Source organism: Rhinoderma darwinii, chromosome 8, assembly GCF_050947455.1.
Source record: "Rhinoderma darwinii isolate aRhiDar2 chromosome 8, aRhiDar2.hap1, whole genome shotgun sequence".
NCBI classification, from domain to species: domain Eukaryota; kingdom Metazoa; phylum Chordata; class Amphibia; order Anura; family Rhinodermatidae; genus Rhinoderma; species Rhinoderma darwinii.
In genome coordinates this window covers 96886235-96900208 of record NC_134694.1, presented here as the reverse complement: position 1 = coordinate 96900208, position 13974 = coordinate 96886235, and the positions used below count along the sequence as shown (strand labels likewise).

The 13974-nt window shown below is 41.6% G+C and overlaps 1 protein-coding gene across 4 annotated transcripts in view; it reads right to left on the bottom strand.

Moving 5' to 3' along the window:
* Nucleotides 1-13974, bottom strand: part of MBNL3 (muscleblind like splicing regulator 3) — a 118069-nt gene that overhangs the window by 96916 nt on the left and 7179 nt on the right. For 3 of the 4 annotated variants that reach the window (XM_075835957.1, XM_075835953.1, XM_075835958.1), the window contains exon 2: nt 6110-6255. The gene's annotated coding sequence lies outside the window, so the exon portion shown is untranslated. Of the gene's footprint in view, nt 1-2068; nt 2248-6109; nt 6256-13974 lie in introns of those variants that run through there. The other variant, XM_075835955.1, reaches the window with a different exon arrangement.

The following is a 13974-nucleotide window of genomic DNA, read 5'->3' as shown; positions in this document are numbered from 1 at the left end:
CCATCTCGGATATTTATGGCATATTAAAAGTATATGCCATAAATATCTGACAGGTGGGGATTCTACTTTTAGGACTCCCACCTATTGAAAAAAAAATAAAAAATTAAAGAGTCATGCGTTTCCAAGTCATCTCAGCCTCCCTGGAGTTACCGTGGGTCGGATACGCTGCCTAAAACTACACAGCGTATCCAACCTGGAACTCACAGCACATTCCGTCAGGAAAAAAACTTGCTTTTTTCGGGCAGAAAAAAAAATAAAAAATAAAAATGAAAACTTCATATTTACCCCAGCCGTAGTTATGGTGACTCGGCCCTCCTTTGATGTCCAGTCCGGCCTCCCTGAATGGTGCTGCAGCCCATGTGACAGCTGCAGGTTGTGATTGGCTACAGCGGTCACATGGGATGAAACGTCATTCCAGGAGGCTGGACTGGAGGAAGAAGGGTGTTCTTGAGTTAAGTATAAACTTTTTTTTTCTAAGTTGCGATTTTTGTGGCAGAATTGCCTTGCTTCCACCACAGAAGTCGCAACACTTGGCTATTTGTTGCAGGTTTTGCATCCCTATTGAATTTAATTGGGAAAAACGCTCAACAGAAAAGCAACGCAAACGCAGCATAAATTGATATGCTGTTGGCTTGAAATTCCGCTCCGCAGGTCAAATGATTAATGTTGTCGCTGTATTGTTTTTCCACAGCGTTGGCATGAGATTTTCAAAATCTAATTTGCTTTGCTGCTACGTTAAATGCTTCGGAATTTCCACACAGAATTAAATATTGCAACAAATTATATACTATAAAGTTAAATAGTTATATAATGAACAGATAAATAATAGCGTTTACTGGAGAAAAAAAAAAATATCACAATTTAACATTTTGCACGTGTGTGTGTGTGTGTGTGTGTGTGTGTGTGTGTGTGTGTGTGTGATAGATACAAGTATATAATGTACAGGTATCTAACAATATTATAACACAAAACAGTAGTGAGAAGCAGTATCCCAATTCAGGCCTCCCAGACAACCGACCGTGAACGCACACACACACACACACACACGATCCCAGCACTTCCTCCTGCAGACTCACTTCTACACAACAGTAAACATACAATCAGGCAGCTTCTCCCAGCACCTCACCCCTGTACACAGCAGCACATTCTCATTAACCCCCTCTTCCCCTGCCCACACACAATAGCCTCATTCTCCATGCACTGAACAGGTTCATGATACCTAGGTACTCTACACAGATGTACTCAACACCCTGAGCAAGACACACACACACCACTACACCACCCTTTATACTGTTACTAAAAATATCAGTGCATATCTCGGTTAAATGAAGAATTGGCGTTTATAAACTGCGCCATTTAACACCGACCGCTATGACATTTTACTTTTTGTTACACTGATTATAGTTGCGTGTGTTGCAGCATAAGTTATATACAAAGTCATATAAGAATAAAGAAGTGCACACAATCCTTTTAAAGGGACAGTGGCTTTATAATTCACAGGATCATCAGTAATTGGTGAACTTTTTGGTGCGTAGGATTTCTTTAATTTGCACAATAGCATGTGAAGTATTATACTATACTGAATACCTGTGCTTTAATTGTGTGCGTGACTTTATAAAAAAAAATAAAAAAAATGAAGTACTCGTTTGCTGGCTAAAATACCCCATACAATCACACGTAGAATAGATATAAAATCATATCTATGGTTTGCAATACTCCAGTAGAATAGTTACTAACTTCTGAATGTCATAGTTTCACACACTTTAGTGCCATTACTCGACCCCTAGCAATAGCAGGTTGATACATTATATCGTACATAACTATGGGCACGCAGAGGGGCATCTTGCTGCAGAGCCGCTCCCACAGCGGTGCATCCCAGCAGTATAAAGTTTATGAATGTGCGTTGTAGAAAAGGTGAGGTGTGAGCAGTTTGCAGTACAAGGGGCGCACATACCCACATGTAATCTCTTTACAATTCATATATTTTCCCTTACAACTCTAACACGCGCACTTCCAGTCCTATATCCCACACAATCCTGGCAACCGGAGGTGTAAAGTGAGCCCGTACCTCATTCTCTTCTCCGACTGGAAACCTCTCATTAGCCAAAGCAGCATTTTCCAGGGATTAGCATGAACAGAAAGAAACCACCATCTTCTGCAAACTCAAAACGTGCCGTATTCCCAGCGATCGCCCACTAAAGCGAGAAATACGAGCGAGCACAGTCCGAGAAGACGAAAATAAGTAAGCAGTCAGGAAATCAGTCAGAAGTGCCGCCAAAATGTGAGCTCTTTCTAAAGAAAGGCCCTCCCTTAGACAGGCTGCCAATCAAACATGGGTCACGAGGCTGTTTGCTCAGACTGAATAGAGTTCCTATTGACACAGCTTATGTCTGCAGCATGCTACCCTCAGCAAAGCTTTCAAGAACAGATCAAATTACACAGTCTCTCGCTCCCTCTTTCTGCATTTGGGGGCAGCCATAAAATACAATCTTTCCCAGAATACATTTTTAGGCAGTCATGAAATAAATCTGTACAAGCGACCAGTGTTTATACAGGCCCATAGAACGCAGCAACGTATAGAAGACGTGTTTTACCAGCCAAAGTTAAACAAATTGCTAAAAAGTAAAACCAAAAAGTAGAGTTGTTAAACTCCACTTTATAGCAAGGACTTACAGACCGGTCGCTCAGGACCAAATAACCTATTCTGGGTAGTTCTCCATTAGAATTAAAGACCCTCATGTAAATATATTCTAAATTCTTTTAATTTGGCATCTGATCGTCCAGAAATTCGGATAATCTGTTAGGTTTGGACAGAACAAGATAATCTAGACAGAACCAACTAGAAGGTTCCTCTAATAAAACACCAAAGTGATCGTGTATTTTGTCATAGCATTTTATTTTGGTCTTCCGCGGTGTTCCCTACACGTAAATTTTCAAAATTTTTATTATTGATAATATCTCATAATCTGGTCAAGGATCCATTAGGTTCAAGGAATTTGATCAACTATATCTGGATTTTTTTTTTTTTTTACAGTTCTGTGCCAGACGCGTTTAACGCCTTGAATTACGCCTGAAAAGACGGCTCCATTACGCCTGCAAACATCTGGCCATTGCTTGCAATGGGTTTGACGATGTTCTGTTCAGACGAGGTGTCATTTTGCGTGTTGCTGTCAAAAGATGGCGCGTAAAAAGATGCCCGCGTCAAAGAAGTGCATGTCGCTTCTTTGGAGCCGTATTTTATTGACTCCATTGAAAAACAGCTCCAATTACGTCCGTAATGGACGCTGCGAAAAATGCGAGTTCTTACAAAAACGTCTGAAGTTCAGGAGCGGTTTTCGCCTGAAAACAGCGCCGTAATTTCAGACGTAATTTGTTAAGACGTGTGAACATACCCTTATGGATGCAAAAAGTAACATTAATTTGCAGACACTGGATAACCCCCTTAAATCGTTGCTCGCATTACATGCAATAGTGAACTATATAATAAAGCTACTTTAAAGGCTTCTTTAGATAAGGGACAGATAATAGGACGACAACAAAACATCAAAGGTTGTAGGGAAAAATCTATTATGGATCATGGTAAAGCTTTCACCTGTTCTAGAACATTACATATTAAGCACCCAGAAGTAGCCAGTGGTATGATGGATTGTGGGCAAAAAGATTTGTTCTATGGTGTTACAATTCAGAAATGACCTTGAACGTTATTGACAAGCCAAAGGGAAGAAAAAAAAATCCTTCTTTATCTATAGATCAGGAAATAATAGTATAGATGGAGAAGGCAATGCTAATAGGGGTGAAAGTGGGCACCCGTGGGTGGTGACTGTTGAGGTAGGATTGACCGGAGGGTGGGGTTATTCAAACATAGACGCACACATGCCTACACGCCAAGTCATTTTATTGTGGCTTCAGTTCACACAACCCAGTAAGGTGAAGCAGCCAAGCTATTATCCTCTGGCATCAGCCTCATTCTTCTTTTTGTACATATTGCCCTTGCTTATGTTTGAGGGCTAGAATTTGAGGCTTTTCCTTTGGAATCCTTAGGCTCTTTTCACACAGGGGCAGATTTACTAAGCGAAGATTTAGACAGCATAAATTTAGAGCATGCAGTGCGAAAATGTGCCAAATTTGTCAGTGGTGGACGCTGTATGATAAATTTGGCACAACTTGTTAAACACTTCTCTTCCTTATATTAACTCTTCGTTGTCTTCGTTTTAGTTTGGTGGACTTTGCCACATTTTAACTTTTTGGTGACATGCCTATTTTGGGCCTTAGTGACCAATGATAGTGACCAATGACTGATTCATTTTGCTTGAACATCCAATTCGAGGAGCCATAACTTATTTTTTTTGTACACATCGCTGTGCGAGGGCTTGTTTCATGCAGGACGAATACTCCGGATGTTTACCTTTGAGGTATGCCACTGTATAATCCACTGACTACCAATATAATAAAAAAAAAAAAAAAAAAAAAAAAAAAGAACAAAAAACCATCAAGCGGTAGATTTCTTTAGTATTAAAAACTACACATTACCATTCGGACATATGTCAAAAAGACACCCATTCCTTATAAGTTGGGTCAATGGGTCCCTATGAATAAGTTTAGAATATGTGCTGAGAGCTTTCCTAGCACAGTGTGAACATAACCTAACCCTATACCTGTATTCACGTGAGGTGTCTACATAAACAAACATTTTACGCAAGGTGGACGAGCAATGAACTAATGTATAATTTAACCAAAATTTGCCTGACTCATTTGAAGAGCAGGTCTCTAGTACTTTACTTCTATTTTCCATTAACGTTTGCGAAATCGGAAATAAATTTAATTGTCAACTATGAATATATTTATTCCAATGTTCTCAAACTTATCAAGAAGTCTGCAAAAAAAATAAAATAAATATAGCAAAACCTTTCAGAGAAGTGCTTTCAGTTGCTGTAATCCGGTATCCCTCTTTGTAGAGGTCGCCCAGTCAGCTGTAACACTGGGAGATCTACTTGGGGACTCTACGGTCCCCCGTAACTGAACGTCATGCTGGAGGCGGCTCTCAGATCTAGCAAGCTGGCTGATTGTGGGAGCCCACTATTAGGGCTTATTCACGCGAACGTATAATAGGTCCGTGCAACGCGTGTGATTTTCACGCGCCTCGCACGGGCCTATGTTAGTCTATGGGGCCGTTCAGACTGTCCGTGAGTTTCATGCAGCGTGTCCGCTGCGTAAGACTCACGACATGTCCTATATTTGTGCGTTGTTCGCGCATCACGCACCCATTGAAGCCAATGTGTGCGTGAAAATCACGTGCAGCACACGGAAGCACTTCCGTGTGACGTGCGTGATTCGCGCAACAGCAGTAAAAAGTATGAATGAAAACAGAAAAGCACCACGTTGTTTACAAACATACAAACAGTCATAATGATGGCGGCTGCGCAAAAATCACGCAGCCATGCATCATACGCGACTGACACACAGAGCTGTTAAGTACCTTTTGCGCGTGCAAAACGCACACCCTCGTGTAAATCCGGCCTTAGCTTGTAATGTCCTTATAGAGAACTTGGAAAGAAGCTGTTTAAGGCCTTATTCACACGAGCGTATTTCACATCCGTGTTACATGCGTTAAAACAACGGACGTCACATGGACCTATGCAATTCAGTGTTTCACGCAGTGTGTGTCCGCTGCGTGAAACTCACTGTAGGTCCTAGACTTGTGCTTTTTTTGCGCATCACGCACCCACTGAAGTCAAAGGGTGCGTGAAAAAAAAATAAAAAAAATTACAGGACTCGGACGTCACCCGTGTGCTGTTCGAGTTTCACGCATCAGTTGCTAAAGAAACGATGAGGAAAAAATAAAAACGCCTCATTCAGTCTTTTACGGATGTAAAAACGCGTGACATATGGAGGGCATACGCACAAAAAGAAACAATCCAAAAAACGCAGACTCGCACCGTACACGGTCGTCACACGGAACTGCAACACAAGAAAAATGCTGTGTTTTTTTTACGTGCACGTTTGTGTGAATAAGGCCCAAACCAGAGAGATCCCTTGTTTATTGGTAAATGATCATCGTAAATGGGCATTCAGATTATGATGTGTGCAAACAATTCCCCATTGTCCTGACCTTGGCTTTTGTCCAACGAGATGTTCACCATGAAAACCTCTGAATCATGATCTGCGTAATCTCCTCCTTTGTGCTGTCACCTGGCTGGACAATTCTTCAATGCAGGTACCAGTGGGTGCTCCTCGAAGCCGACATTGCCAAAGGGTCTGATGTGTGGGTATAAGGTGAACAATTTATTTTCTTTAGTTTAATAAAACCCACTTCTTAATTTGCTTTATTACATTGGATAAAGTCATAGCTATTACAAAGAGCCCTATTTTGAATTATCACGGGAATATTAGAGTCAGAAAACCTTAATGTTGTGTATAATGAATAATCTTATTAAAGAAACAAATAGAAAGTACAATTTCTCAATATGACTAAAGGTCGTTTTACACAGGCCAATGATCCAGCAAAAAAGCGCTCGTATGAACGCTCGTTCCAGATTATTGCGACGTGCGAATAGGGCAGCGATCAGCCGACAAACAAGCAATAAAGACCAACTAGACTCGTTCATCAGCTGATCGCATCTTTATGTGTATGCAGGGGGATGTGCTGCCGACGAGATGCAAATGTATGGGAATGAATAATCGTATTAACAACCAGTCTTCTCCTTACTTGTGAACATTGCTCTGTTTGTATGGAAAAACTATCGCCAAGCGACAAGCTGTGTTGCCGATCGGCGCTAGTTTAACGGGCAAAATTTCTGTCTGTGCATAAGGACCTTAAAGAGGCTCTGTCACCACATAAGTGGCCTATATTGTACATGTGATCGGCGCTGTAATGTAGATTACAGCAGTGTTTTTTATTTAGAAAAACGATCATTTTTGACGGAGTTATGACCTATATTAGCTTTATGCTAATGAGTTTCTCAATGGACAACTGGTCGCGTTTTACTATATGGCCAAGTGGGCGTTGTACAGAGCAGTGTAGGACGCTGACCAGTGACTAATCAGCGTCATACACTTATATCCATTCATTTATACAGCACATAGCTATATCACTATCTGCAGCCACATAAACACACTAACGTTACTGCAGTGTCCTGACAATGAATAGACATTACCTCCAGCCAGGACGTGATGTGTATTTAGAATCCTGACCACTTTTGATTTACAGCACAGCGAGATCTCGCTGTAAATGACAGTTTATAGCGTAATCTCGTGAGACTACGCCTGCTATGCTGTAAATCACAGAGACGCTACAGAAGTGGTCAGGATTCTGAATACACATCACATCCTGGCTGGAGGTAATGTATATTCATTGTCAGGACACTGCAGTAACGTTAGTGTTTTTATGTGGCAGCACATAGCGATATAGCTCTATTGCTATGTGCTGTATAAATGAATGGGGAGAAGTGTATAATGCTGATTGGTCAGCGTCATACACTCCTCTGCACAACGCCCACTTGGTCATATAGTAAAACACGCCCAGTTGTCCATTGAAAAACACATTAGCATAAAGTGAATATAGGTCATAACTCAGTCAAAAATGATCGTTTTTCTAAATAAAAAACACTGCTGTAATCTACATTACAGCGCCGATCACGTCATGTACAATATAATATGGTGACAGAGCCTCTTTAAGGGTATGTTCATACACTTAGCTCTGTATTTCCAAGGGAGAACGGCTCCTGATTTTCAGCCTTTTTTTAAGAATCAAGCATTTTTTTACACCGTTTTTCCCATTGAAATCAATGGGCAGATGTTTGGAGGCGTTCAGCCGCCGTAATTTCAGACTTTCAGGGGCATTTACGGCCTGAAAAACGGCTGAAAATAGGCCATGTGAACATACCCTCAGAGCTAGGAGGTAGAGTATTTACATGGCACTATATGAAGACCTGGCATTCAACAGCCTCAAGTGCAATTTTTGCTTCCTAAAACAAATAGACAAACACTGCGTCTTTCTTCAGCACATTACATCACTGATCAAATGACAGACAGACACATTTTTTATTTTGCAGGATCCGCAGAGGTACCGGCTTTGATAAGTAAAAATTGTTGACATGGAAGGCAAGTATTAGGCCACATGCACACAATGTGTATTACGTGCAGATTTGGCACCTGGAGTTTCCTGCGGCAAATCCGTAGCTTAATACAGTACCAGCAAAGTAAATGAGATGGTAAGTAATCTCATCTACACATTGCGGAATATTTCCCCCGCATAATTGACCTGCGGTGCATATTTTAAAATCTGACGCATGTCAATTTGTTGCGTTTCCGCCTCAGAATTGTACTTAACAAGTTTATAAAAGATGCACCATAAAAGCCACCTATTTGAGCATGAAAATGTAAAAGCTGTATCTAAAAATTAATTAAAAAAAATAAATAAATAATCCAGTACTAAGTGCAGATTTTACTTACGGAATTACCTGTTTACATGCGGTTTTTATTCAGGTTTTCAGAATCAAATTACGCAACATGTGCATGCAGCCTTAATAAAGACTTTATGCTAAATTATTAAAGTTGAAGGTACATGTGTGAGATAGACAGTAATATAATGATCGAGGCTACATGCACACGTTGCGTAATTTAGTGCGGAAAATCCGTATCAAAACCGCAGCTAAAAGCAGGCATGTGGCCTTATAGTCAGATCCACATCTAATTTATCAAAACGGTCCAACAGCAAAACTGCCCTTGGCAACCAACCAGGGCTCAGCTTTTATTTTTCCAGAGCAGTTTAAGAAATGAAAGCAAAGTTCTTATTGGTTGCTATGAGCAACAAGGGCAGTTTACTATTAGACAGTTTTGATAAATGAGGACCTGCCAAGTTCTCATTTAGCAAGAGTTCGAGAGCTACTTATTTCTAGGCCTGTTTTATTGGTTCAGCCTCATCCACATGAATTCAATAAAATATGTATGTGCACAGGCAGCTATGATCAAAGTAATATCTCAAAGATCCTCGTACTGCTTTGCACACGCACTTCTTGTACAAAATGTAACCTCATCTCGTATGCAGATCTGTCAGCATTAAAAAAAAAAAAGTAGATCTAAGGATAATTTGCAGTTTTAGCGTCTGCCAAATGATTCACTTAAAGAGGCTCTGTCACCAGATGATCAAATCCCTATCTCCTATTGCATGTGATCGGCGCTGCAATGTAGATAACAGTAACGTGTTTTGTTTTTTTTAAAACGATCATTTTTGGCCAAGTTATGAGCAATTTTATATTTATGCAAATGAGCCTTTCTAATGGACGACTGGGCGTGTTTTTTCTCTTATTTCCAACTGGGCGTGTCTTGTGTTTGTAACATCTGGGCGTGTTTACTTGTTTTACTAGCTGGGCGTTGTGAATAGAAGTGTATGATGCTGACATATGATGCCGACATCCAAAAACGATAGTTAAAAAAAAAACAAAAACAAAACACGTTACTGTTATCTACATTGCAGCGCCGATCACATGCAATAGGAGATAGGGGTTTGATAATCTGGTGACAGAGCCTCTTTAAGATAGATATGAAAGATCCGTTTATTCTTTAGTGATGAACATTATATCTTGTCATAGCTGAAATATTCAACATATGCTTAGTAAAACAACGTGAGGATTCTGCACGTTCCAAAACATAATGCTTTATAGCCCGATCCAGATATCATTTATCAAAACGGTCTAATGACCGTGTGTACCGTCCGAGTCCTGTCAGTGATCCGAGGAAAGATAGGACATGTTCTATCTTTCCTCGGATCAGAGACTCGGACCATTTTTCACGGACCCGATTCACCCGCTAAAGTGAATGGATGCGTGAAGACGATCGGGTGCCACTCGGATGCAGTCAAAAACTGCCCGAGTGGCACAACAGTCATGTGCAAGAGACCTAAAAGTAAAACTGTCTTTGTTGCCTATAGCAACCAATCAGAGCTCAGCTTTCATTTTTCAAGAGCAGGTTAAGAAATGAAAGCGGAGCTCTGATTGGTTGCTAGCTCAACATGGACAGTTTTAGGCCTCATGCACACGACCATAGCCATGTGCACGGCCGTGATTTCGGGTCGGCCGGCCATGGAGTGTCAGCCGCGAGCCGCCCGCAAATAGTTGGCTGTGCACATGGCCGCGGCCATTATTTTCAATGGCTCCGGGGCCATGCACAGACCGTGGAAACCACGGTCGTGTGCATGGCCCCATAGGAATGAATTGGGCCCGCAATTCTCTCGTGGATTTTCGGGGGAATTGCGGCCACAAAAGCACGTTCGTGTGCATGGGACCTTACTGTTACATAGTTTTAATAATTGAGGTACCATTATAGTCCTTGCATATGAAAGATACAAGTGTATTTGTGTACATTTAACTACTCCATATGATATGTCATACACAGTTAAATGACATTCATAGCGGTTATGTCCACCATGATTTAAAGGAATACAATCTCCTGTTGGGGTGTAGACTTTATTGGCTTTGTACGACATAAAACACACACTGCAGGATCCAGGGGAGTAGCTGGGGGGCTGGTAGGACATGTGTCTGGATGTAGGGTGGGGAAACAAACAGCAAGAGTTAATACTACAATTTTTAATTATCAGGGATATAAACTATTTTGATAGTAGATGTACTTTGCATGGTAGAGAAAAGCCAGGCCTCCATCCATCAGCAGCAGTGCAGGTACAGAGTGTGCTGATGGGCCACTGAACTACGAATCTACGTATGCGAATAGACCTACATGTTCTTCTTTGGGAGGAGGGGCACCAAACTCAATCTTGGGTGAGAGAAAGCCTAGATTCATCCCTTAGTCACTGAAGGGAGTTGTCAAAGAGTGCCTGAATAACAGTCCAGTGTGCTGCTCAGCAGGACAAACTTTGGGGACAACACAGCAGTAGCCAGTACAAAATAAGTGGTTTTTTTTTTTAACTTCATATGTGCAGTTGCCCATCTTTTAATATAAATAATTTTAGAACTCTTTTAAGGGCATTTTCATTTAATAAATGTTGTATGGTCGGTGTGAAGTTTAGCCCTTGAAACACCCATGCTCTGCAGAATGACGGGGCCGCAGCGCACACTGGAGCACCCACTCAGCCTTTATCCAGGCACAGCGACATCCATACGAGGTTGGCTGTGCCTGGTACTGTAGATCAGCACATTCAAGTTTATGAAGCTTGGATGGGCTGAGCTGCAGTTCCAGGCACAACCACCTGCAGTTGAGCGGTGCTCTGCTGGGATAAACAATTAGGTCGTGTGTGAACCCAGCCTATTTTCAGACGTAAACGAGGCGTATTATGCCTCGTTTTACGTCTGAAAATAGGGCTACAATACGTCGGCAAACATCTGCCCATTCATTTGAATGGGTTTGCCGACGTACTGTGCAGACGACCTGTCATTTACGTGTCGTCGTTTGACAGCTGTTAAACTACGACGCGTAAATTGACTGCCTCGTCAAAGAAGTGCAGGACACTTCTTTGGACGTTTTTGGAGCCGTTTTCTCATAGACTCCAATGAAAATAGCTCCAAAAACGGACGTAAAAAACGCCGCTAAAACCGTGAGTTGCTCAAAAAACGTCTGAAAATCAGGGGCTGTTTTCCCTTGAAACCAGCTCTGTATTTTCAGACGTTTTTGGTCACTACGTGTGCACATACCCTTAGAGGGCCGCAGCATCACAGCAAACGACCCTGCCCCTTTGTTGTGCTGATCAATGGGGGTTCCTAGTGTTGGAATGCCACAGATCATACATTGATGGCCCATCCTTATGAAACCCCCTTTTGGCTCTCTTTTCTTTTCTGTACATAAGCATTATTACCATTTAAGAAATATTGTTTGTATAGTAACATAGGTAGGAAAAACTATATCAAATATATATTCATCAAGTTCAACAAGGGAATTTCCATTATTTAACATCTTGAACATCAGACCTGTACAGAACAAGTTATTACCACTCCAGCTTTTACCAACCTCACTTAAATGTTTGTATTTATAGGATTTCAATGAAAATAACACTAATGCCTCATTCATAAGAAAGTGCAAAGTCCCATCAGTGATCCGTGGAAAGATAGGACGTGTCCTAGCTTTCCACGGATCAGAGAATCGGGTCAGTTTTCAAGGTCCCGATTTACCCGATAAAGTGAATGGGTCTGTGAGGACTATCGGGCACCAATCGGATGCAGTGTAAAGTGGCCCGAGTGGCACATCGGTCGTGTTCAACTGGCATAACTATATTACTTTGATTTGTTAGTACTGTATACAAATATATGTATGCAAATAAACAATTAATTTTTCTCCATGATACCAAGAGAGAAGAAATACAGCCATTCCTGCTGCGATCACTAGGTTTTCTCAAGTGCAAAAGCTGTAAATCAAAACAAACCGTTGCCCAGGTAAGCCGGTCCCAGTGCTTGCGTATAGGCGATCCTTGTATGAAACAAGGAATAAAATGTATTCTTGAAGGTAAAGGAGAATTCTGATAGAGCGGATTATTGCATAGGACTGAAAGGGAATGGTGAAGTGATTTGCACAGCTCCACCCTATCCTGAAATAAGGAATAAACCCTCTAGGCTCTGTTCACACCTGCATCATGGTTGTCGCTTAGATCCAGCAATGTCTCCTGGTTTCTGTTCTGTCATACAATTGATACCAAATGCACCCGTTGGATCCCGCTGACTTACAATGGGATCTGTCGCTTTCGGTTGTGGTGTCCGTAGATTTGACGAGAAAAATAGCGCTGCATGCTGCTGCACTATTCTTCCGGTTGTACGTGACAGAACGGATGACGAAAGAGTTAACAGAGCATTGTTTTGGACATTTAGGAGCGTAAAGACATGAGAACAGCTTCTGCTGTGTCTTCTCCTACTTTGATCTCCCTGATGTCTCCTTTTCGCTTTCCCCTTCCATCATCTGCAGTGATCACTAACTGCTCCTCACCTGAGTGGAGCCGGGCTCCATAGCAGCTGGTAGTTACGCCCAGGTCTAGTGACCGGATTAAATATCCCATTATAATATATCACAAATTCTCAACAAGTCATTTAATTAAACATATGGTATAACCCAGGTGGAAAATCACTAATCTCTCCACTCCATCAGGCATTGCAACAGTGGACTGGGTGACAGGAGGTGCGGATATAGATCCTGTCACAACTGCTCCAGAGTCTGTAGCTGAAGACATGCAGCATGTGAGACAGGAACCAGGCGGTCTATGTTGATCATAATGGATAGGAAGATGTAGAGATATTTTTTGTTACACAATTAAACTAATCAGACTGAACTTTGCTTTCTAAATAACAACCCAAAAGAAAAACAACAATCTTTGATGTGAAGTAGGATGTTGTTAAAGGATTATCCCATCAATAATAGTAGGTTTAGTTAAATAAAGCACCTATTTCTAAACAGGTTTCATAGTGACATTTATAAACTTATTATAGCGCCACCCAATGCTTCAGCACTTCAGCTATATAGTCTGTCCACCTCAGGGCTTAGCCACACGTAACGGAATTGCTGCAGAAAGTTTCTGCAGCAATTCCGTTGAAAGTGGCAGACTTCCCGCAGCGGCAAAAAGTTGTTGTAACTTGCAAAATCGTGCAGCCATAAAGAGTGCATAAATTCACGGGCGCACGATTTTGCAGATAATGGGACGGTTTACCTGCATTAGCGTGCGGCCACTAACAGGCTATTTGACAGCTGCACCGAACATGGGGCCTGCACGATTGTTGGCCACGTTGCGACCGTGTCAGGGCCGCTCCCTGCGGCATTACCCTTAGTGCGGTCTACAGAATTGTATGATTTAACATTAACGAGGACATGTCATCCCTCCTGACATGTCTGTTTTAGTAAATAATTGTATTCCCCATACAAGTTTGGATCACCCATACCTCTACGTACCTTAGACCTCTACATTGTCCTGTTATTCCTCCTAGATATTTCTGAACAAATTAACAACTGGTGAAAAATGCAGCAGAATACAGTAGCAGCATAGTG